This window comes from Hibiscus syriacus, unplaced genomic scaffold (assembly GCF_006381635.1).
Source record: "Hibiscus syriacus cultivar Baekdansim isolate YM2019G1 unplaced genomic scaffold, ASM638163v2 tig00110469_pilon, whole genome shotgun sequence".
Classification (NCBI taxonomy): Eukaryota; Viridiplantae; Streptophyta; class Magnoliopsida; order Malvales; family Malvaceae; genus Hibiscus; species Hibiscus syriacus.
This window is the reverse complement of record NW_024062751.1, coordinates 288266-315576: the sequence shown is the minus strand read 5'-3', so window position 1 is coordinate 315576 and position 27311 is coordinate 288266. Positions and strand designations below refer to the sequence as shown.

General features: G+C 34.0%; 1 long non-coding RNA gene across 1 annotated transcript; it reads right to left on the bottom strand.

The window, feature by feature from the left end:
- Positions 1 to 916: 916 nt before the first annotated feature.
- LOC120127605 lies at positions 917 to 26052 on the bottom strand. Its single transcript, XR_005516556.1, has 3 exons — positions 25975 to 26052; positions 13592 to 13597; positions 917 to 964 (listed from the first exon to the last, which is right to left on the bottom strand). It is a non-coding gene; the product is annotated as an uncharacterized LOC120127605 (long non-coding RNA).
- Positions 26053 to 27311: the final 1259 nt, after the last annotated feature.

Below are 27311 nucleotides of genomic sequence, written 5' to 3'. Positions count from 1 at the left end.
AGTCCGAAACACAAAGCACCCAGTGTGCTGCTGCTTCACATGATCCCAAGACATTTAAATCCAAGTCCGGTGTTACACCAGTGGTGCAAAAGCAAGCAAGAAGAAGCGCTAAGGATTTGTAGCTGAGCTGAATATACGAACTTTAATTTCCATTTGCAGTTCGAAAGGTTTTTTTAATTGATATTATTGTTTTGGAACGAGTTTGTTTACGGAATTTTATAATTAGATGGATATTAAATGCCTTTGAACAATGAGTTGGATAACCCATGATATGCAATGAACGAATTGTTATTTTTTTTTCTGCTTTATAAAATACCAACGCTGATTGTTTTGAAATTGATGAGTTCTATATTTGTTATGTTTATTTCACATGTTGGTGTTTCTCATGTTCATTTGTCATAATAAATATGAATTAGGAAATGATAATATATTATTTATTATTATTTATTTATTTTATTATTATTATTTATTATTTATTATTCATTTTTCCCTTTTTGTTTAGCATTCAATATTTTATTTGTCATCTACCATTTTGTTTATTTTTTCTTCGGTAGTAATTTCAACTGAAGGTAAATAATTTGAATCGGGTTTTTAAATTTCAATTTCAATTTTTGCAATTAAAGACAATCGGAAAATTAATTGGTACCGAAAAGGAGGTTCAAGGGTGCTAATCATTCCTTGACCGTAACCGACTCCCGAACCCGACACGTTTCTGGTACAACGCAGATCAGGTAAGATGGTGTCCGACTCACCTAAATTTGTTTTAAAGTGGTCGGTGGCGACTCTAACCCAATTCATTCACGTCGAAGTCCAATTCCAGGGTTCAACCGAAAGACGGTTGCGACAGTGTGAAAAAATTTGCTTCTCCAGACAGCTTGTTATTCACTAGTATTTCGAAACTATATTTTCCAGACGAGGCCACAAAAGCAAGTACAGTGATGGCATTTTTGCGTAGCTCCAAGGCCTAAAAAGTTATTTGCTTCAAAAATCATATTCCACAACTAGTATCAGCTGAAAAATAAGCAATAGTCTTCTAGGAAAATCTTAAATAATATAATTTCAATTCATAACTTTTCGCAGTACCAACAATACATTATCTAATAAAATAAATCAGGAATGAAGTTTTATTTAATGTAACCTACTTGTAAACTGTTTGTTGAGTTAATCGATCGACGGAATTGGCCAAGAGGGGAGTGAATTGGCAATAAAAATTTTGGTGGAAGCTTTTGCAGAAAATTGAAAAGATTTGCACAGCGATTTAGAGTAGTTCGACTTTCTCAATCAAAGTCTACGTCCACTACCTTAGCTATCCACACTAAGGATTTTTCACAAATTCACTAATTTGTCTTTCTTTTGAGGACAAAGAGTAACCTTACAAACCCTCAAGAATTATACCCCAAATTCTTGAGAAAACTCTCTCCCAAAGAGAACAATACAAATTTGCAAACTTACAAGGAAATCCTCACAAGGTAGATTGTTTGCACAATTCTATAACAAAGGAAAGAACACTCTAAGATGAATAAAATTGAGCGCAATAAGTGTTCTTGAAAGCAAAATGAATATTGAATGAAAATAGGCTTGAAATGCTCAAACTTGAGGTTTGATGCTTTCTCTTTGATTCTCTCTTGATTTTAGTTGCTTGATGTTTCTTGTTTTTGATCAATGGCTTCTAAGCTTGCTTAAATACACCTTGAATCACTTCTGAACGTTGGGGATGATTAGTGAAGATAATATAGCCGTTTAAGTGTGAAAACATTTAATAACAATGCTTGGAGCGTGGGGGGAATCGGTACCCCCTCATAGGGAATCGGTTCCCTAAGTATAAAATTCAAATATTTCGACCGTTGAATAGGGGGGAATCGGTACCCCCTATGGGAGAATTGGTTCCCTCCGAGCATTCTGGAAATCTTGGAGCCAAACCATTCAGGGGGGAATCGGTTCCCTCTGAGCAATCTGGAATTTTTGGCTTTGAAATGGTTCGAAATACTTTGAAAGATTATTTTGAAATTGTTTTAAGATTAAAACTTAATTTTACATTTAAGTAAGGATTAAAAATGATTTTTGAAAGATTTAGAGTAATGTTTTGATATTCGAATAATTATATCGAATATACTTATAAAATCATTTGGAAAATCTTAAAATTCATTTAACTTAATTTGTTATATCGAAATATCAAAATGTTTTCAACAATCTCCCCCTTTTTGATATAACAAAACATTTTAGTAATTTTAAGATTTTGAAATCAAGTTTTGAAATTACTCCCCCTTACTTTAACACTTCTCCCATTTATCATTTTAAAACACACTTAAAACACATTCAAAACACACACTTAAAACACACACTTAAAACACACTCAAAACACACACTTTTCTCCCCCTTTTTGTTAAATAAAAAAGATTCAAAGAAACGTGAAAAACATTTAGCCAATTGATTAGGTATATATATGCATAAGCTGCTAAGATCACAATCAAGAGAAACGTTAGCCATTAGTTTCAAAATCAATATTCATAAACAATGTGATATGGCAAGATTGGTCATATTGCTAATAATGATGTAAATGATGCAATAACGAATAAAACACACCAAACATATAAGTTCACACCATCCATAAATCCAAACAAATTCACAATCCACAAATTCAAACATTCAAAATGTTAAAACAATAAGTTTGGAGTTCAAAGCAAAATATAGAATCAAACATCCGTAGGAGGATCGGGAGGAGGAAAACGAGCTCGTATAGCGGCCATCTCGTGAGTGAGTTCATTAATACGAGCATTGGTTGCTTCATTGTTTGCACGCATCTCTCGAAGAATCTCTAATTGTTGAGCTCCCATTGTGGATAAATGAGACTCTATAGAGGTAAAGCGCGAATCCATGGTCGCATATCGGAAATCAAATGTCTCCATAAAGGATTGAAAATATGGAGGCATTTGAGTCGATTGTTGTGTGTGCTCCTCGGGTTGCTCATGCTCATCTTCGGCTTCATCGATATCCCTCATTAATTGTTCAAACCCTGGATCTTCGTCAGCTTCGAGTGGAGCTTGTGAAGAACTAGCTCCCGGAGTAGTTGCAGAAGATCGAACCCATTCACCGGTTTCTTTATCTTTGACCCATCCCACTCTTGTTAAAGAAAGAAGATTGATTTGTTTCTTAAGAGGAAATGAGGCATCTAGACCAACTTGGAGTTCGGCTTTAGAAAAGAGATTACTAAGGATACAACCGTAAACTAGTGAAGAACAGAGTTTCTTATTTGGCACTAGGTTAACGGTTTCAACAATCTCAGCAAAGATAATCTTGGAAATGTTTATTTTTATATTGTGTTCAAAACAATGCAACCACCAAAGATATAAAGCTCTAAGAGTTGAATATCGACCCCCGGATGGTCGAAACCACCAAGTGATCATAAGATGAAGAAAACGCTCATGAAGATCTAGAACACTTGCACTATCATTTCGTTTATATCGAGAGCCTAAAACTTGTTTTTCGTTTGATAAACCTTCATTATCCAAGCCTAAGGCATTGGCTATGTAAGCCGGATCAAGATGAAAATATTGACCTAGGAGGTAGGAACGTACTCCTATGGTTTTGATTTTGTCACGATTTTTGATACAAACGACATTACTATAGAAAATACGAACAAGTTGATGATAGACAACGGGTTCAAGTTCGAAAAGTTTATCAAATTTCCATTCATGCAAGATAGGGAGATATTTAAAGTTAATATCAACCATAGCTTGAAGAGATGGGATACGTTCTTCCCTAATCTTATACGAGTCAAAATATTGGTAAAACCAAAAACGATAATCTTTAGGACCCGGTTGATTGAAACAAGAATTTTGGATAGTCAAGTTGGGATCACGATTTGGAATAGGATTTTGAGGGATAGGAGGAGGATTTGGTTGACGACTAGATGAAGACCTAGCACGTTTAGGATTGGACATGGTGAAGGAAATCGGAATAGATTGAGTAACCTGCAATTTTAAAAACAAATGTATGCAATTCAATTAATCCCAAAACTCAATTGAGTCCTCAATATTTCAAGGTTCTCTAAATCAATCCTAATGGGCAAAGTTTTTGAGAAACTTTTGACAAATACGGTTTTGAGAAACAATATATGTATAGTTTTCATAACAACAACATAATTTAATCAAAACACAATAATTTGAAAAACAATTTTTTTTTATTAATTTCGAAAATTTAAAAATTTTGGAAAATTCTTGTGTTTTTGATGAAATTAGTTGTAACATCTAGTTTCTAATCACTAAACAATCAATGTCCGATCACTATTTCAACCTAGAACTAATTAAAACCAATCCTATGTTCAAAAACAATGAAATAGAGAGTTTAGAAAAATTTACCTTGAAAGATGAAGATTGAGGGGATTTAGATGTTGTTTGCACGATTTTAATGACTTAAACAGGTTTAGAAGATGATATTTGAAGCAAATTCCGATTGATATCGTTGATTTGAGGGAAGAAAGGAGATAGGGAGAGAGTTTGGTCGGCAAGGAAGAAAATAGAGGGTTTTTGCGTGTTTTGAATGGTTCTGCCCGATTTTAACAGAACCCCAGGGGGTATCGATTCCCCTGTGGGGGGAATCGGTTCCCCTTCAAAGGGGGAATCGGTTCCCTCATGGGGGAATCGATTCCCTCTGCACAAAAATGCTAAAATCCGATTTTAAACATCCAAAATGCTAAATTAATTTTCTCTAGTGGTATTGGCAACTCATATATTGAAAATTAATCATGTTCAAACAATTAATTTCATCTTTAAACGTTATTTGAACATAAAATTAATTTTCATTAAGAATCATAAACTCCCCCTAACTAATAGCAAGAATGCAATCAAAAAATATTATAATAAGCATTTTTCAGTATTTATTAAAAGTGCTAAATAATTTTAAACACTAAGTGAAGATAGGTTGGTCAAACCTAATTCTCTCCTAAGTGTCCAAAATCTTTCCTTGTCTAAGGGTTTTGTAAAGATATCCGCTAATTGGTGCAAAGTATCAACAAATTCTAGAACTACATCTTCCTTAGTGACATGGTCTCTAATGAAGTGATGTCTTATTTCAATGTGCTTAGTTCTAGAGTGTTGGATGGGATTTTTAGTGAGACAAATAGCACTAGTATTGTCACACTTGATAGGAATAGTACCTACTTCAATTCCATAATCAAAAAGTTGTTGTTTCATCCATAAAACTTGTGCACAACAACTACCAGCTGAAATGTATTCAGCTTCAATGGTAGATAATGCAACACAATTTTGTTTCTTTGAAAACCAAGAAATCAGCATATTTCCAAGGAATTGGCAAGTACCGGAGGTGCTTTTCCTATCTAATTTGCATCCTCCATAATCCGCATCAGAAAAAGCATGCAAGCTAAAGCTAGAGTCTCTAGGATACCAAAGTCCTAAACTAGGAGTGTCCTTAAGGTATCTAAAGATTCTCTTAACAGCTAGTAAATGTGATTCCTTAGGACATGATTGAAATCTAGCACATAAGCAAACACTAAACATAATATCCGGTCTACTAGCAGTTAGATAAAGCAAAGAACCAATCATTGACCTATATAATTTAACATCTACACATTTACCTCCTTCATCTAAGTCAAGCTTTGTTGAAGAGCTCATTGGAGTGTCATGAGGTTTCCCATTTTCCAGTCCAAACTTCTTGAGCATATCTTTGACGTACTTAGCTTGATTAATGAAGATGCCATCTTTTCTTTGCTTGATTTGGAGTCCCAAGAAAAATGAGAGTTCCCCCATCATGCTCATCTCAAATTCACTTTGCATTAGCTTAGAAAATTCTTGGCAAAGAACATCATTAGTAGAACCAAATATTATATCATCAACATAAATTTGAACTACTAATAAATCTTTACCTTTATGCTTTAAAAACAATGTAGTGTCAACCTTCCCTTTTGAAAAACCTTTTTCAATTAAAACATTTGACAATCTTTCATACCAAGCTCTAGGAGCTTGTTTTAAACCATAAAGAGCTTTTGTCAATTTAAGAACATGATCCGGAAATTTTGAATCTTCAAAACCTAGAGGTTGTTCCACATACACTTCTTCTTTTATAAAACCATTTAAAAATGCACTTTTAACATCCATTTGATATAATTTAAATTCATGAAAACATGCAAATGCTAATAACATTCTAATTGCTTCCATCCTAGCTACGGGAGCATATGTTTCATCATAGTCTATGCCCTCTTCTTGAGTATACCCTTGAGCAACAAGTCTAGCCTTGTTTCTCACTATATTACCACTTTCATCAAGCTTATTCCTAAATACCCATCTAGTACCTACAGTAGATTTATTATTAGGCCTTTCAACTAATGTCCATACTTTACTTCTCTCAAATTGATTTAATTCTTCTTGCATAGCCATAATCCAATGTTCATCATTTAATGCTTCTTTAATATTCTTAGGCTCTATGCATGAAATAAATGCAACATAATTACAAATATTTCTAAGAGAAGATCGAGTTGTTACCCCTTTGGATGGATCACCTATAATCTCACCACCCTTGACATAGTTGTACTCTCTTGGATAAGATACTTCCCTTTCTTCAATGGTTGGATTTCTCAAGAGGATCATGAGTTTCCTCATTTTTCGTTTCTTCCTTTGATGATGGTTCTTCAACTTCATGTCTAACATCATTTGTATTTATAACACCTACATCATGATTCACACAAGAATCCTTCCTCGGAAGGGGATTATCATCGAAAACAACATGTATAGACTCTTCTACAACTAAAGTTATTTTATTAAATACTCGATAAGCTTTAGAATTTAAGGAGTACCCCAGAAAAATTCCTTCATCACTTTTAGCATCAAATTTGCCAAGGTTTTCTTTACCGTTGTTTAAAACAAAACATTTACATCCAAAAGGATGAAAATAGCTAATGTTAGGCTTTTTATTTTTGAAAATTTCATATGGAGTTTTCTTTAAAATTGGCCTAATCATTACTCGATTAACAACATAACAAGCAGTATTTGTGGCTTCTGCCCAAAAATATTTTGGCAAATTATTTTCACAAAGCATGGTTCTAGCCATTTCTTCTAAAGTTCGATTTTTCCTCTCAACAACTCCATTTTGTTGAGGGGTTCTAGGTGCTGAAAAATTATGACTAATACCATTAGAATTACAAAATTCAATAAATCCAAGATTTTCAAATTCAGTGTCATGATCACTCCTAACACTAGTTATAGAGTAACCTTTTTCATTTTGGATTATTTTTGAAAAAGTGATGAACTGTTCTAATGCTTCATCTTTAGTACTTAAAAATAGAACCCAAGTATATCAAGAATATTCATCTACCAAGACAAATGCATATTGTTTTCCACCCAAGCTAGTAGTCCTAGTTGGCCCAAAAAGATCTACATGGATCAATTGTAATACTCTACTAGTTGATACGTCATTAATGGATTTAAAAGAAACACGTTTTTGTTTTCCTTTAGCACAAGCATCACAAATTTTATCATTATCAAATTTAAGCTTAGGCAACCCTCGAACTAAATCACCTTGAATTAGCCGTTGCAAAACACTCATACTAGCATGTCCTAGTCTCCTATGCCACAACCAACTATCATGTTCATCCTTAGCAACTAGGCACAAATTAGTCATATCAATAGAATCTAAATGCACCATGTATATGTTTCCTATTCTATGACCAACAAGCATAATCTGATTAGATGCAATGTCAATGACTTTACAACCATTAATATCAAACATGACATTGAATCCCTTATCACAAAATTGACTAATACTTAATAGATTATGTTTTAATCCATTCACATATAAAACATTTTTAATTTGTATGGAAGAGGTATTACCAATAGTACCAATACCTTCAATGTGACCTTTTGAATCATCACCAAAAGTCACTTCTCCTCCATTTTTGGCGTTAAGCTTAATGAACCGGCTTTTGTCTCCGGTCATGTGTCTTGAGCATCCACTATCAAGGTACCACGAGTTTGAATTTGTTTCCTGTGCCTTGTAGCAATGCTCCTTTTCCTACAAACATAGATTAATTTCTAATTTTTGGTACCCAAATTCTTTTGGGTCCATATTCATTAGTTTCCAAAATTTTAGTCCCCTTAGGTATCCATTTGTGTAGGATATCCTTATCTTTAGTAGTAATGAGTTCTTTAGGAACCCATATTCTTCTAACGATTTTTCCATTAGAGGCTCTTTGGGGACCTCTATGATTGTAGCTTTTAAAACTTTTTCTAACAAAGTTGGATTTCGAATTTTCTCCAATTTCAAAACGTTTGGTTCCAACTTTATCAAAAGAAGTTTTAAGATCATCAATTTTCTTTTGATGATCATCATTGACCTTTGAAAGTAAATTTTGCAAATCTAAATTTTTCTTTTCAAACTCTTCTAGTTTGATTTGCAAATCTTTGATTTTACTTTCAAGATCGTTGTTGGTTTTGAATATGAGTTTATTTTCATTTTTCAATTTTGAAACATCATTTTTATATTTTAAAAACAATTTCTCATAATCCGAAGCCAACCCATTATATTCCTCTAATAGCTCATCATAAGATAAATCATCAAAATCAGATGAGTTAGAGGTTACCTTAGAATCTTCCCCAAATGCCATCAAGCACAAGTTTGCTACTTCTTGTTCCTCTTCATCGGAACCTTCTTCATCGCTCCATGTAGCCACATGAGCCTTGTGCTTATTCTTTGATTGACCATTCCTCTTCAATTGTGGGCAATCATATTTGACATGCCCTGGCTTTTTGCATTCATAGCAAATGATTGGGTCATTCTCTTTTGGTTCATTTTTGAGGCCTTCATTTCGTTTGAATTTTCTTCCTCGGTAAGGTCTCATCATTTTTCTGAACCGTTTGGCAAACAATGCCATTTCCTCGTCATCGTCATCTTCATCCGAATCACTCTCATCTTTTGTGGATTTGAGAGCAACTCCAATGTTTTTCTTCTTCTCCTTCTCCTTTGGTGTCTCTTCAATCTTATCAAGGTCCACCTCATCTTCAAGCATCATTTAATGGGTGAGAAGTGAACCGATTAGCTCTTCAAGAGTTAAGGATGTTAGGTCCTTAGACTCGATGATTGTCGTCTTCTTTGATTGCCATGATTTTGGGAGGGAGTAGACTAACTTCCTCACAAGCTTTTCATTTGAAATGATCTCTCCATATGATTTGAGACCATTGACAATCGTTGAAAATCTATCCGTCATAGCTTTGATATCTTCATTTGGTTTCTTCCTGAAATTTTCATAGCTATGCGTTAGAATACTAATTTTAGATTTCTTTACCTCATCGGTACCTTCATGAGTGACTTGAAGTTTGTCCCATATTTCTTTGGCGGTTGTACAGGAAGAAACTCTTCCATATTTTTCTGGTCCAAGAGCACAAAAAATGATATGGATGGCTTTGGAGTTGAGCTGGAACATTTTTGTTTCTCCTTTACTCCACAATCTTGGATGAGTGAGAGGCTTGATGTATCCTTCTACTACGACATTCCATGCTCCCATGTCACTTGCTTGAATGAAATACATCATTCTATTCTTCCAATAGGCATAGTTAGCCCCATTGAAGAAATGAGGCTTGTTGACGGGCATCGAATCGAGACCGAAGTCGAAGTTTGAAGCGGAGGCCATTGATGACTTTGATTATCGATATAACTCTTCCCGAATCGACTCAAGAGGCGATTAAACCTTCAAATGAGTTAGGCTCTTGTCGTAACCGGTTTTTGTCCGGGCACGAATTTTTACTTGGCGGGGATAAAAATAATTTTGAAAAAATGTTTTTAGGAGTCGCCATTGACCTTTTGGGGTTAGGTAGGTCAAATACCTAAAAATCATCCTTTAAAAGAGTTTTTAAGAAAACATCGATTAAAAGATAAACTGATCTGCGTTTTAACCAAAAATTCGTTCTTTTTAATAAAAAAAAGGATTCGTGGTCGGTTACGTTTAGGGAAGGATTAGCACCCCCACAACGCCCAAAATTGGTACTTATTAATTATAAATTGTCTCTATTATTAGATATTTAAAAATTCAAAAATATGGTTAATTTATAATCTTATTATTTCAAATTTATAATTTTAAGAAAAATAATTTTTATAAAGTAAAAATGTATATTTTTAGGGTTTTATAAATAAAATATTTATTTATTTAGAAATATCAGAAAAGGGCATCTAGTTACTTTAAGACTGCTCCTTTCTTTAATATTAATAAATAAATATTAATAAGAATATAATAATTTTTTTCTAAACATATGATTAACTAAGAGTGAATTAAATATAATATTTTATTAAAAATATCAAAAGGACATCTAATTACCTTAAGAGACTGCTCATTTCTTTAATATTAATAAATAAATATTAATAAGAATATAATAATTTTTTTCTAAACATATGATTAACTAAGAGTGAATTAAATATAATATTTTATTAAAAATATCAAAAAGGACATCTAATTACCTTAAGATTATCAATTTCTTGATATTTAAAATAAACAAATATTATTATCTAATCAAATATATATATGACTAAAATAAAATAATAATAATTAAAGTACTAATTTAAACATATTGAAATTAAAAAGTTAATGATAAAATTAAATAAAATAAAACAGTGATAAAAAATTAAAACTATATGATTAAATTAAAAATAATAAAATCTAGATATTATTAGCGTAAATTAACTATAGATAATAATTCACATTAAAATATAATTTATCAAAAAAATATTGTCATACTTATAATAGTAACAAATGTTCATATTTCTTTTTTTTTTTTTACAACCGGTTACAAGAAAATTTTGATTTTTAATATTAAATTTTACATAGAGATTCTTCACAATGATTGATGCCATTGATTAAGGAGAAAGACTAAAAAACAATTTATTATATTATTTTACATTAGGTAGAAGGAAATTATGGTCATAATAGACCAGTAAACGTCTTTATCCTAATGTAATTTTAAATTATTATTAAATATATGTATATTTAATGTAATTTAATAATAATTAATAATTCAAGATCAAAATAAAATATATTAATAATTAAAAGGACTAAATATGGTATTTTACCTTATTATTAATATAGTGACTAAATTAAAATTATATTAAATTTGAATATCAAATTAAAATAACCGGGATTAATATATGAATTATTAAAATTAAAGGTCTAAATCTGTTATTTTTCCTAAAATATTTATATTTCATGAATATGACCAAATTATAATTTAATTAAAATTAAGAGTCTAAATTAAAAGGTTCTAGACTTGATTAAAGTGACTAAAATGTAATGTTACAAAGTTACAAGGGTAGCGGAAAGGGTTTTATCATGTGTGAAATTGCACAATCATCCCTTATCAAAATGGTGTCGTTTTGATGAGGGTATTAATACCCTTTAACCGGCCCTAGAGGGCCATTTGTTTTATTTTCTGGCTTGGCTTCTCTCTTTTTAGAGAGAAAAGCTCTGCCTTCTCTCTAAATTCTCCAACCGGAGGAAGGCCGGCTGCCACATTCCGGCACCGATCACCGCCGTCGGCCACCGTTTCCGGTGGCTGAAGATTACCAAACTACACCAAATTAAAGATTTCAACTCCTAAAGGCCAAATCCGGCCTCCTTTTACCCTAAATCCCCTTAGATCGACCTAGATCTAAGGTTTTTTTACCTTTGATTTTCGGCTTTCCGACGGCGCGAGGAGGCTCCGATTACTGCAGTTTCCTCGGTAAGTTTCTCTCTTCTCTTTTCTTTCGATATTTGGTTGTTGGGTGGTTGCTGTTTGTTTCCCCTTTTTCTGCTGTGTTGGGTATGGTTCTCCTTTGTTCCTCCGTCCTCCTCTGTGTTTGTCTCTCTGCTCCTTTTCTTCTCTGCAGGAGATGGCCATTTATAGGCCTCGCCGGTGTCTTCTTCGGACTGGTTAAAGGAATGGCCCTCTGTGAGTCACCGAACTATGGTGGTGACTCACCATAGGGTAGCAACATGGACAAGGCAACTGGCTTCTGGAGGCTTCAGCGTGGCAGCAGGGCGTTGGATCACCTGGCAGTGCTAGAAGCCGCTGTAACTGAAGCGTGGAGGGGTTGCTCGCTGGAAGCTGCTGGAAATGATGCGTGGAGGGGCTGCTGGATGGAGGAGGCTGCTCGGGTAAAAATTTAGTGTCTACAGCTGCCCTTCTTTGCTCATTCTTGTGTTAACAAGAATAGGACAAAGACGAAAAGACAATAAATTTTTGTTCATTTGACTTCTCTTAATTAAAATGGAAATGTTGAACAAGTTCTTCTTTGTTTGGATTAGTTCTTCTCATTATGAACTCTTCCATTCTTCCACTGGGGATGACAATTTATCTTCTTCTATGATGTAATTGAGCAAAAAGTTGAACAAATTCTTCTTCTTTTTCATATGAGTTCTTCTCATTATGAACTTTCTCTGGCAACGCTGATCCATCGGGTGATGAATTTGAGCAAAAGGTTGAACAAGTTCTTCTCATTATGAACTTCTTCTTCATTCTTCAGATGAGTTCTTCTCATTATGAATTTCCTCTGAAAATATTGATCCTCAAATGAGGTTCTTCTTTCATTCAATTTCATAGGAGATGAATCAATGCAAGGTTGAACAAGTTCTTCTCATTATGAATTTTCTTTTCCTCTTCAGATAAGTTCTTCTCATTATGAACTTTCTCTGGAAAAGTTGGTGTTGATCTATCTCCTTCTGTGATAGAGTTATGCAAAAGGTTGAACAAGCTCTTCTCATTATGAACTTCTTCTTCTTCTTCAGATAAATTCTTCTCATTATGAACTTTCTCTGGCAACGCTGATCCATCGGGTGATGAATTTGAGCAAAAGGTTGAACAAGCTCTTCTCATTATGAACTTCTTCTGGAAATGCTGATACTGATCTATTTCCTTCTGTGATAGCATCAAAAAAAGGTTGAACAAGCACTTCTCATTATGAACTTCTTCTTCCTTCTTCATATGAGTTCTTCTCATTATGAACTTTCTCTGGAAAAGTTAATCCATCAAGTGATGAATTCAGGCAAAAGGTTAAACAAATTCTTCTCATTATGAATTTCTTCTTCCTCTTCAGATAGGTTCTTCTCATTATGAACTTTCTCTGGAAATGCTGATCCATCGAATGATGAATTCAAGCAGAAAGTTGAACAAGTTCTTCTCATTATGAACTTCTTCTTCTTCAGATGAGTTCTTCTCATTATGAACTCTACCTGGAAATGTTGATCCATCGAATGATGAATTCAAGCGAAAAGTTGAATAAGTTCTTCTCATTATGAACTTCTTCTTCTTTCTTCAGATGAGTTCTTCTCATTATGAACTCTTCCGGAAATGTTGATCCATCGAATGATGGATTTGAATCTTTGCTAAAATCTTTGAAATTCCTGTCAAATATTCAATATGGATAAAATGAATGAAAATGTTCCTATTTTGCAAATGTCTAAATATGATGCATGAATGTTGATGCAATCTTCATTTGACTTCAAAGTGGTGAACTTGGTTTTCCTCCACTTCATCATTTATTTCCAAGGTTACCCTTGGATATCAGTGTAGCAACTTATGCTATCAAGCTTGCATTTCTGAAGAACCATATAATCAACTTGTATCTTTATGTATTCTTTGCTTCATGAAAGTCTCAGAAGAATTGTTTCATTTGTGGAACTCTTGTCGTAGTCATAACTATGACCTTGATGCCCCATTTTGTCTTGGATAAAACCAACTTTCTTTGCTTGGAGTTGTGCAGAAATCCGATAAAGCTTTCATCTTTGAAAAGAGAATTTGTCATCTTTAAAAATGGATTCTATCATCTTTGAAGAGTGTAGACGTAAATATGCCTGACTCAGCAGGGATTAATTAGGGGAGTAGAGTCTGTTCTGATTTGACTCTTGAAACACATCATAAGGAGAATTTATCTCAATTCCTTTCATGTCCCTACATTTAAATGGTTCTTGAACAAGGAAACTTGGATCATATCATGCCGAGATGCTTAACAACAATCTGTCATTCAACCTTAGTCGGCTCTAGTTTCTTGTTGTTAAAATTTCTGCTTCCCTTCTGTGGAAAGAAATCTTCATCATATCTCACTTCTAATCTTGGGGGTTGAATAAGACAAAATTCATCTTGGGTCAATAAATGAAAACCATAGGATAACAACATTGGTTCAACACCATAATCACTGGTTCGTAAAACATTTGACAACACATTCTTCATCTCATGTGGTTTCTGCTCAGATGTAAAACATTTGAAAACATATTCATCCTTTCCTGTGGCTTATGCCAAGGTTTCTCAATCATTGAAACTCATTGTCTAGTGTTCAAAGTTTTTGTATGATGTCACTAGACCATTTGAGAACAAAACTCCATGGGGATTCAAGTGTGATGTTGGTATGACCAAAAAGTTAGTCAAATCCACAAGATATGCTAGTGCTGAATTGAATAAGAGACACCAACTGATCTTGATATCATCTCGGGCAAAGGTAAGTGTGATATTGATCACATTTTCTTCTGTAATGAGCGTTGTAGGAATTAGAAACACACCCACTATAAGAGCCATGTATGGAAAGATATCTGTAGAATTCTTGATGTTGGGGATGAAACGCACATGATAAACCAAATAGATAAAAACTCGGTTCAGTTTAGCTGGCAATAATAACCCCAGTAACACCGGGAAAGAGCAATATACATGAGTTTCTCTCTTCACTGTCATCAAATAAACAAAACTGATGTGAAAAACAGCTTCGTAACCTCAACAGTATGGTTGAAACTAACTGACAGGAATCTCAAAGAAATATTTCCAATCATCACCGACACACAGAATGCAAAATTTAAAGCCGAGATTTTGAGGAACTGAACTCTGGATCGAGTAGTCTGCCTGGGGACCATCTTTATCCATGCAATCATGATGTAGTTTATCAAAGAACACACTGTCATGTGACACATGGTTTAAGAAGATTGGGGTATTTGAAACCATACTTGGTGAGTAGATATTCGTTCAACAACATGATCATAATATAACTGCTTGATGAACGAAGCAATTATGTATAGTCAGCTCGACTATCACTGTTTCACCATTTTCATTCTTCACATATTTTTGTCTCATTGGAAATATTTGTTCAAGTCAATGATCTTGACACATGATGTTGTGGGCCTTCAGCATGCCCCAACATTGGCTAATACAATTGTTCAAAATGCATCAACAGTTCTGATTCTGATTGAAAGGGGCTTTCAGCATGCCCCAACATTTGCTGATTGTTAATCTGAGCCTTCAAAATGCCCCACATGGATCTGTCTGAAGGAACCTTTAAAATGCCCCAACATTTGCTGATACAGATGCTAAAAGTATGCTCAACATTACTTCTTGTTGAGATGAGCCTCCAAGAATGCCCAAATATTCATATTGTTGTGAGCCTTCAAAATGCCCCAATATTCTATTTCTGGTGGAAATAAGCCCTCAAGATGTCCCTCTAGATTTGTCTGATTCACTCTCAATGTTTGTATGACTGAAATGTCATGATCCCCACAAGGTTCAATTTTGGCAATGAACTGTTGTAGGTACTTGTGGCTTTATTCATGCCCCAAATCTGTTTATCTTGAATACTCTCATTCTGGTGTCACTAAACAGAAGTGTTGTCTGGTAACTGGAAGAATTCTCTTCATATTATCACAAATTTAAGAAGTACTCAATCATTCTGACAGAAACGTCTGAAATGAGGTGACCATTTTCTGTATCTGGAGGGGTCTAGTCAGACAGAGCAGTAAAAATAGCTTGGTAATCCATTTCAGGCTGACACAATGGTTTATCAGCTTTCAGTGAAGGTTGTCTCTAAAATATACTTTTCTGTGGGAGAGAAACCAATTTATATGAACAGTAATTTGTTGCAATAGCAAGACTACATATACAGTGGTACAGGCTCTTGAAAAATCCACACCCATGCAACATGTTGATTCTGATAACAACTCATCTGATTATGAAGTGATCTTTCAGGATGATTTCACAGATATTGATAGTTCTTTCTGATACCAAGGAAATCTTGAATTCTGATTCTGATGAGGAGAGTAAACTGTTATACTTGATAAAAATGAAATTCCCAGAGGCTGAGGCTTCAATAGCCATGGAGAGATGTGGTCCAGATTCATCAATTACAGAGTTGACAGATTTTATATGTGCTGCTCAAATGGCTAAGGCTGCTGACGCACTTCTTTCAGGATAAGATAGGAAGCCATTATGCAATGATCCCAATTACAAGAAAAGACGAAACTTGGGCTATGATTTTTGAAAAGGAAGAATCATAAGAAGCTTGAAAAGAAGCTTCTTAATGAAGACGATCATGCAGTTCATCTTCCTAATCCAATGATTGGTTTTAGGGTTCTTATCAAACCAGATCAGATAACTCAAAGAACACTTCCAGAAGATGATATTGGGCTTCCTTATTTCTACTACGAGAAAGTGTCACTTGATCCAGTTGGTGTTTGGACTGAAATGTCATAGTATTGATGTAGAGCCAGAATTTGTAGATTCAAAGTATTTTCAATGCTGCTGTACTGAAAAGGGGCTATGTTCATAATTTGCCAATTGAGAGCAGATTTCTTCTTATTCCGCTTCCTCAATGCGTCACAAAGTTGAACTGTTTACAAACATGTACAGGAAGTACCAAATTGACAGAAAGGATCCGTAAGGCTCTTGAAGCTTATGACGATGAGTCACCTTCGAGTGTCCAAAAGTATGTTCTTGATGAGTGCCGAAAATGGAATCTAGTATGGGTTAGAAGGAATAAAGTTGTTCCACTTAAACCTAATGAGGTGGAAATGCTTCTAGGTTTCCATGTCATGTCTCTTTTCTCTGGGATCATGCAAAGGTTGCCTTCTACTGTCTTGGCATACCTTTGAAAACAGATGTGCAAGAACTGAATGGTGATCAGTTAGAGCAATTGATGAGTAGTTTTGGTGAATTCGACCTTGTCGTCAGTGGCATCCAGTGTAACAACCTTACTGGAAGAAATAAACGAGGATGAACTAGAAGATTTTCGTTGGTGCATTTCCTTGCAATGACTGCCACAGTGACTGTCTCTTCTGCTGCTCCAAAATACACTCTGTCATATCCCACTCTTCCCTAACCATAGAAAGGTTTAGTTGATGGTAAAACTGGTCATCTTCACTTTTGGAATCCTTCAAAAATGTGAAGTGCTTCATTATTCTAGCCTCATTCATTCTTTTTCTACAACAGAGGTAGAATAAGCAACAGTTGCTTCAAGGACCTTCTTCATTTGAGATTGTCATGTTTGAAAATGTTTTTTCTCCTTTCTTTATTGAAGAATGAAAGAATTTTGTAAAGTGTTGCCTATCACATGTTCACAAGATAATCAAATCAGAAACAATGAATTTAATGAATATCAAATAAATCAACTACACTTTTAAATCATCCAAAAATCATAGTCCTATGGCAAGTGTCAAAATTATTGACTGATTTGAGGTATATGTTGATTTTGGTAAAGTAGGTTCTTTCAAGTTGGTTCAGTATGTCGCTTCGGGCTTCCACTAACTTGAAGAAATGGTTGTTATGTTCATCTTGTAGAGATGCTTCTCGATTCCAGAATCTCAGGAACGTCTTTGAAATGTGTGGTGCTTCATTAAGAGCTTAAGATCGTCTCTTATGTCGTTGTTGCATCATTCAATATTCGAGCCGCCTTTTTAGGTTTTCAACTCAAATCCTCCTTTGGTTTCAAGATGTTATTTACATCTTGAACCCCCCTTTTATCATTTTTCATATCATGCATTAAAGATTTTAAAAACCAATTTTTGTAAATAAAAATCAATCTTGAAAGGCGGAATGAATTCTAAAGATATTTTCTTTTACTTAGAAATCCATGTATGATTAAAATGGACTTTTCAGGTACGTAACGTAGGCCATGGCTTATGGTTACGAAAGAAAGGGATAAAAAGGCCCAAATAAGTGTTTAAGGGTAATCAAACCAAGGATCAATTCATTCTGATGCTATCAATCTTGCCTTGCTTAACTTGGATCTGCTTTGTTGGGGATTTTTCCATCATCTGGATCCCTCTAGACTGCCAAATTTTGGATTCATTTCCATTTTCTCATATCTTCAGCATTTCTTGCTCTTCTTGTTTGTACTTGATCAACCTTGTAACTTGAGGCTCAATAATTCACCCATCTTGATTCAATTTTTTTCTTTTTTTCCTTTTTGTTTTTTTTATTTTTATTTCTTTATTTCTTTATTTCTTTTTTCTTTTCTTTTTTCTTTTTTCCTCTTTTTTCCTTTTTTTTCTGGATTTTCCTTTTTTCTTTCTTTGCTGGATGAGTATAATACTTCAATTGCTTTGAGCACCTCCTTTTCCTTTTTGCATTTTGGAGATTTTCCATTATTCTTTATTGGATTGATCTTCAAGCACTCTGTATTTGACATACCTTGTAGTTCAAAGCTTTCTTGACTTTATGAAAACTTGTCTTCGTAATAAAACTGTATTGACAATCTTTATTCTTGTGAGCCAATATCCTTTACCTTGCCCCCCAATATAGAGGGTGATCCTTGGTTAGGTTGAATTAGAAGAAAAATTATTCAGGCTCAAATGGGGACAACAAAGGATATATATATATATATATATATATATATATATATATATATATATATAAAAGGATAAATGAAACAATGCCGTTCATCATCTCATACACAGAAACCTTTGTAAAAAGAGGTATCTACAGGGGGATGAATATTCAAGATTAATTTTATTTACATGAAAAAATGTAATTAATGCATGATATATTTATTTCAATCAATCACTTGTTCCTTCTTCTTTGAGTATGTCCCAATCACTCGAAATTATCTTCGATAAGTTGGTCCATGATGCCTCATCTCATCTCTTCTGGCAGGAAAATTCACGGATAACTGAAAGTTTGGTTCTTTTGAGGTCTTTTGGTTTATGATGGTTTTGTTTTTGGAAGGACAAATGTGTGACTTTTAAAGTCATGTATATGGTGGAAAGGGTAATATCATAAACCAACCAATTCTATCCGAGAAGGTAAACATCTAGAGTTGGTGTCTCAAAAACAGGTAGAGACATTTCTTCCGAATCTCAGATAAATGTACGGTCAAAATTGGTATTAGTAAGGATCAAGTAATTGGCATTGGATGGAAGGTATAATTTTATCACTTGACAAAGATATATAATTCTTCAAAAATTAAAAGAATATTTAATCTACTTGATACTCAATAATCTCAATATTAAAAATTGATTCATTGCTCATAACCATAAAAGCAACACAAGTTTATTTATTACACACAAGGCGGAGAAAGGAACAAAAAACATGTTCAAACAAGATGCTGAAAATAGAAAGATACTACAGTGGTAGATATCACTTCCACTTGTTTATTTATTATGCATCATCACTCCTCTACTGTTGAGTGTGTAACAGGATCAGAGTCTTTGTCTTCACTTGCCCCCCATTTCTTGATCATTTCTCTTATCTGGGCTCATTTGGATGATTCCTCAGACGTACCAATCTTTATTTCTTCCTTAGCAGCTTTGTGGTCTGATCTTATCTCCTTGTTTAGCGGTTGGAATTTGGGCTCAAAACAATCTTTATTAGTGACAATAGCTTTGTCCCGGTTCTGAACACATATTGCAGCTATGATTGGCATAGTATTTATCCTGTTCTCTAAACTGCCCAAAGTTTCATCTGTCTTCAGGAAGTCTGATATGGGTGTTTGAGATGTTTTCATGGTTGCATTTTCCCAGTTTATTTTTAGGCCTACAGGCCAATCTCTGATTACATCCATGGGAACCTTTTTGCTTTGATTTCCTTTCCCATTTTCTTTTGTCTGATATTCTTCACAGGATTTGATCACATTAGTCTCAGTTGAGGTAATAATTTCTGAGTGTTGAACTTTAACCCCCTTCTTTTACCTTACATTTTTGAATTGCTTGCTCTAAAGGATCTTGGAAATTTCCCTCAAGGTTATCAGGAACCTTAGTTGAACAACTGGGAATTCTAGTTTGATTTATCCAAGGAACATCCTTATAGGTCCAATTCTCATTTGGAGGCCATTGTGACTGAACAAGTCGTGGAGTAGTTAAGCTAGCTGAGAGCATTTTTGAATATGATTTTTCACCTGAAAAGTGGAAAGGAGGAAATTGAAAACTCTGCACATTCTTTTTCTTCTTGACTAGCCTTTGACCCTTTTCTATGTCCTTTTTCTTTGGGTAAAACTTATCTCTCACAAGTGAACTTTTTCCATTCATTGATTCTTCATTCACTATTAATTCATCCGTACCCTTCGGGACCAAATCTTGAAGTTGTCCTGAATTACCATACTCACTAATAGGTTCATAATCATCAGACAATATCACGTCGAATTTATCATTATCATTCAGATCCTCATTCATAGCCTTCACTGCGGAATCCTCTAAGGGTTTCTCTCCATGGATCATATCATTCATCATATCCATTAACGTGGTCATTTGTTCTTTTGAATCAGCTTGGATCTTTTTTGCGTGATTAGTCATTTCTTGTTGAGTCTTAATAAGTTGCTCTTGCAGTTTCTCGATTCTACTGACCCTTGCTAAGATCTCATTCATGGTTCTTATCCTTGTTTAGGAAGACCAAGTTAGCTCCACTTTGATTTCAGAAATTCTGTCATGGAATCCTACACGAATTACTCTCATGTTTTCATGTTTAAATGTATGTAAAATAGTTTAAAACCAAATGTAATTATGTAAAAATGAAAATGTAAATACAAACGTAAAAATGCAAATGTAAATGCAAATGTAAATATGTGAATGTAATAATAAAAAATGCAAATTGTATAGTACAAAAGCAAACATGAAAGTATAAATGCAAAATGAAAAATGCAAGGATGCAAAATGCAAATGTATGCATGAAAAGGTGTTACTCAAGAGTGATCATCTTAGAACAGATTTCATTGAACACAAAAGTTTTGGTACATCAAACAAAACTTTACATATAGGGATATATTTTATTCCTAATTTCTCCAAAGCCAAATTAGTCTATCAGCTTAAGGGACATATTGCTTGTCTGGACTGCAACTTCTTCCATGACATTCTCCTTCATCTTCTGTGTCACTTCTCGGAGTTGCTCATTTTCCCTTGTAAGAGAACCTTTCTGTCCAAGAAGTTCTTGAACAAGATCTTCATATATGTTGCAGCTCTTTTTCAGCTTGGTGACCCCTGTGATCCACTCTTCTGGGGTACTTCCTAGGCCAGCATTTTGAAAGGTTTGACTGATCTTCTGAAAATTTTCATGCATGGTTTTCATTTCTGTGCTCAATTTCTTATTTTGGTCGTTCAAGTCCTTCAAATAACATGCTTGAGCTTCATAAAAACCTCCACTACTTTGAATGCCCTGACTGATGTTCCTACCATAGACTGCTTTTGGTATCAATCTGGTAGGATCCTTGTGTAATACTTTTGGTATTAATATAACCGGTTCTCTATGTACAGAACTTCCCTCGATCTTCGTAGTTTCTTCAGGATGTCTTTCCTTGGCCGCATCATATTTTGTTTGATCATAAAACTTTTTGTCCACTTACGATTTCTTTCCAATATGATGAACAATCTTTCCAGTAAACACCTTTTGGTTATGCCATGATCATGCAATGCAAACAATAGAAATCAATATGAACAGATTAGAGCAATGTAACATGCATGAAAAAAAGAAAAAATAGAATAGTTAGTACCAACTAATGGAAAAAAATCTATCTATCAAGGTATAAATCTTAACCTCATGCTTTCTAGTTCCATGCTTTGTTTGGAAAATTTAACCTAACCGCATGATTTCTAGTTCGCATGCATTTATTCAGGAAAAAGAAAAAGAAATAAAATAAATTAAAAGCTAGAGCTTATTTCTCCTTTGTGTATACCTACTGACAAAATTTCGGCATGGTTTCAGATCGAGAGAGTTTCTAGGGTTTATTATATGTAGGTTTTCAGTTCTAGGAGTAAAGGTACTCGAACTGTCCTTGTTGATGCCCCCTTGGGCTGTCAAACCCTCAATCCTAGTCCATTACAGACTTAAGCGGATAGAGTTCAATTCGAGGGGATACATTTCTCTATGACTAACACGGAGAATAAATTCTCACGAAGACATAGAGCATATGAACCCCGAAAGTTACTTGCTAGGTCTGACACGGAGAATAAATTCTCACGAAGACGTCGCTTTCACTCCCACTTAAAAGGGACAAACTCAATTATAGAGCTTTATGTTATGCAAGTGTTGTGTGTGAGGAGAAATGTTCAAACCTTTGACAGAAAAATAAATAATGAAATAAAATACTTGCAAGTAAAATAAAGTATAAATATAAATTCTATAAGTAAAAAATTTGAAAATAAAGAATTATAAATTAAATATATGAATTTTTAATTTCTAATTAATAGAGACAATTTATAATTGATTTTAAAAGCTTAACCAGTCTCCAGCGGAGTCGCCAAGCTGTCGTAACCGGTTTTTGTCCGGGCACGAATTTTTACTTGGCGGGGATAAAAATAATTTTGAAAAAATGTTTTTAGGAGTCGCCATTGACCTTTTGGGGTTAGGTAGGTCAAATACCTAAAAATCATCCTTTAAAAGAGTTTTTAAGAAAACATCGATTAAAAGATAAATTGATCTGCGTTTTAACCAAAAATTCGTTCTTTTTAATAAAAAAAAGGATTCGTGGTCGGTTACGTTTAGGGAAGGATTAGCACCCCCACAACGCCCAAAATTGGTACTTATTAATTATAAATTGTCTCTATTATTAGATATTTAAAAATTCAAAAATATGGTTAATTTATAATCTTATTATTTCAAATTTATAATTTTAAGAAAAATAATTTTTATAAAGTAAAAATGTATATTTTTAGGGTTTTATAAATAAAATATTTATTTATTTAGAAATATCAGAAAAGGGCATCTAGTTACTTTAAGACTGCTCCTTTCTTTAATATTAATAAATAAATATTAATAAGAATATAATAATTTTTTTCTAAACATATGATTAACTAAGAGTGAATTAAATATAATATTTTATTAAAAATATCAAAAAGGACATCTAATTACCTTAAGAGACTGCTCATTTCTTTAATATTAATAAATAAATATTAATAAGAATATAATAATTTTTTTCTAAACATATGATTAACTAAGAGTGAATTAAATATAATATTTTATTAAAAATATCAAAAAGGACATCTAATTATCTTAAGATTGTCAATTTCTTGATATTTAAAATAAACAAATATTATTATCTAATCAAATATATATATGACTAAAATAAAATAATAATAAAATAATAATAATTAAAGTACTAATTTAAACATATTGAAATTAAAAAGTTAATGATAAAATTAAATAAAATAAAACAGTGATAAAAAATTAAAACTATATGATTAAATTAAAAATAATAAAATCTAGATATTATTAGCGTAAATTAACTATAGATAATAATTCACATTAAAATATAATTTATCAAAAAAATATTGTCATACTTATAATAGTAACAAATGTTCATATTTCTTTTTTCTTTTTTTTTTACAACCGGTTACAAGAAAATTTTGATTTTTAATATTAAATTTTACATAGAGATTCTTCACAATGATTGATGCCATTGATTAAGGAGAAAGACTAAAAAACAATTTATTATATTATTTTACATTAGGTAGAAGGAAATTATGGTCATAATAGACCAGTAAACGTCTTTATCCTAATGTAATTTTAAATTATTATTAAATATATGTATATTTAATGTAATTTAATAATAATTAATAATTCAAGATCAAAATAAAATATATTAATAATTAAAAGGACTAAATATGGTATTTTACCTAATTATTAATATAGTGACTAAATTAAAATTATATTAAATTTGAATATCAAATTAAAATAACCGGGATTAATATATGAATTATTAAAATTAAAGGTCTAAATCTGTTATTTTTCCTAAAATATTTATATTTCATGAATATGACCAAATTATAATTTAATTAAAATTAAGAGTCTAAATTAAAAGGTTCTAGACTTGATTAAAGTGACTAAAATGTAATGTTACAAAGTTACAAGGATAGCGGAAAGGGTTTTATCATGTGTGAAATTGCACAATCATCCCTTATCAAAACGGTGTCGTTTTGATGAGGGTATTAATACCCTTTAACCGGCCCTAGAGGGCCATTTGTTTTATTTTCTGGCTTGGCTTCGCTCTTTTTAGAGAGAAAAGCTCTGCCTTCTCTCTAAATTCTCCAACCGGAGGAAGGCCGGCTGCCACATTCCGGCGCCGATCATCGCCGTCGGCCACCGTTTCCGGTGGCTGAAGATTACCAAACTACACCAAATTAAAGATTTCAACTCCTAAAGGCCAAATCCGGCCTCCTTTTACCCTAAATCCCCTTAGATCGACCTAGATCTAAGGTTTTTTTACCTTTGATTTTCGGCTTTCCGACGGCGCGAGGAGGCTCCGATTACTGCAGTTTCCTCGGTAAGTTTCTCTCTTCTCTTTTCTTTCGATATTTGGTTGTTGGGTGGTTGCTGTTTGTTTCCCCTTTTTCTGTTGTGTTGGGTATGGTTCTCCTTTGTTCCTCCGTCCTCCTCTGTGTTTGTCTCTTTGCTCCTTTTCTTCTCTGCAGGAGATGGCCATTTATAGGCCTCGCCGGTGTCTTCTTCGGACTGGTTAAAGGAATGGCCCTCTATGAGTCACCGAACTATGGTGGTGACTCACTATAGGGTAGCAACATGGACAAGGCAGCTGGCTTCTGGAGGCTTCAGCGTGGCAGCAGGGCGTTGGATCACCTGGCAGTGCTAGAAGCCGCTGTAACTGATGCGTGGAGGGGCTGCTCGCTGGAAGCTGCTGGAAATGATGCGTGAAGGGGCTGCTGGATAGAGGAGGCTGCTCGGGTAAAAATTTAGTGTCTACAGCTCTGATACCAATTGTTGAGTTAATCGATCGACGGAATTGGCCAAGAGGGGGGTGAATTGGCAATAAAAATTTTGGTGAAAGCTTTTGCAGAAAATTGAAAAGATTTGCACAACGATTTAGAGTGGTTCGACTTTCTCAATTAAAGTCTACGTCCACTACCTTAGCTATCCACACTAAGGATTTTCCACAAATTCACTAATTTGTCTTTCTTTTGAGGACAAAGAGTAACCTTACAAACCCTCAAGAATTATACCCCAAATTCTTGAGAAAACTCTCTCCCAAAGAGAACAATACAAATTTACAAACTTACAAGGAAATCCTCACAAGGTAGATTGTTTGCACAATTCTATAACAAAGGAATGAACACTCTAAGATGAATAAAATTGAGCACAATAAGTGTTCTTGAAAGCAAAATGAATATTGAATGAAAATAGGCTTGAAATGCTCAAACTTGAGGTTTGATGCTTTCTCTTTGATTCTCTCTTGATTTTAGTTGCTTGATGTTTCTTGTTTTTGATCAATGGCTTCTAAGCTTGCTTAAATACACCTTGAATTACTTCTGAACGTTGGGGATGATTAGTGAAGATAATATAGCCGTTTAAGTGTGAAAACATTTAATAAAAATGCTTGGAGCGTGGGGGGAATCGGTACCCCTTCATAGGGAATCGGTTCCCTAAGTATAAAATTCAAATATTTCGACCGTTGAATAGGGGGAATCGGTACCCCCTATGGGGGAATCGGTTCCCTCCGAGCATTCTAGAAATCTCAGAGCCAAACCATTCAGGGGGGAATCGGTACCCCCTTGGGGGGGGAATCGGTTCCCTCTGAGCAATCTGGAATTTTTGGCTTTGAAATGGTTCGAAATACTTTGAAAGATTATTTTGAAATTGTTTTAAGATTAAAACTTAATTTTACATTTAAGTAAGGATTAAAAATGACTTTTGAAAGATTTAGAGTAATGTTTTGATATTCGAATAATTATATCGAATATAGTTATAAAATCATTTGGAAAATCTTAAAATTCATTTAACTTAATTTGTTATATCGAAATATCAAAATGTTTTCAACACTGTTCCCCGAACAAGCTATACAGTCAGCCAACCCCTCAAGAATCATAGTGAATCCTTGGATAGCAGATGTGTTTTCTGTAGAAAGTATTAATTGTTGTAATATGGTTGTATAATCTGTTAGTTTGTTGAGTTTGTTAGATTTCTGTTATTGAGTTAGTTATAGGAAATCATTGTGTATATAAAGGACCTATTTGATGTAATTGAAAGATAGAGGAATAAAACAATATTCTGCCCAAATATTCAGTTTTAACATGGTATCAGTTTAGCCCAGGTCATTCTTGGGTCGTTCTCTCTTTGCTCGTGTCTCTCTTCTTCTCATTTTCCCTCTTCTCAATTAGGTTTTACTTTGGGCAATTTTCTTCGAAGCAATGAACACTCCTGACACCGCTGCTACCACCGCCGTGCTTGACTTCAACCATCCTTTATTTTTTGTACCATTCTGATACGCCGGGTGGTGTTCTGATCTCGCATCGTCTGGTCGGCATCGATAATTATAACATCTGGAGTCGATCTATGAGAATCGCGTTGCTGGCTAAGAACAAGTTAGGTCTCGTTGATGGCACTTGCTGCAAAGAAGATTTTGATGAAATCTTGCACTCTCAATGAGAACGATGTAATGTGTTTGTTCTGTCATGGATTCTCAACACTGTTAGCAGCGATCTCTCGGCCGGAATTGTGTTCGCTTCAAGCGTTGCTCATGTTTGGAATGATTTGAATGAGCGCTTTGATAAGGTAGATGGATCTCGAATCTACTTTTTGCATCGTGAAATTGCTACCTTAAATCAATGTGATTCCACAGTCTCGACCTACTTTACGAGATTGAAGTTGTCGTGGGAAGAATATCACGCCCTAATCCCTTTTTCAGGTTGTATTTACGAGGCATCTCAGCAAAATTCCAAACACATTGCACATCAGAAGCTGTTGTAATTTCTTATGGGCCTCAATGATACTTACTCAGCCATTCGTAGCCAAGTTCTGCTTATGCAACCTCTACCGAACGTGAATCAAGCGTATTCCATGATTGTGCAAGAAGAAGCACAACGAGTTCAGTTATCTGGTGTTTTGGGTGCTACTGCCATATATTCTAATGCTTCTGGAAATTCATATCGTAGGAGATTCACTAGCGTTTGTGACTACTGTAAAATCAAAGGTCATAAGCGAGACAACTGCTATCGTCTAATCGGCTTTCCTCCAGATTTTAAATTCACCAAGAAGAAGAATTCTCATGCAGCTCTTGTTACTAATCCCTCACTGGTTGACTCTAATCATGAGTCACATGATTCAAGCACAGTTAATTTTGCTCCAGTTTTCACAACAGCTCAATATCATCAGATT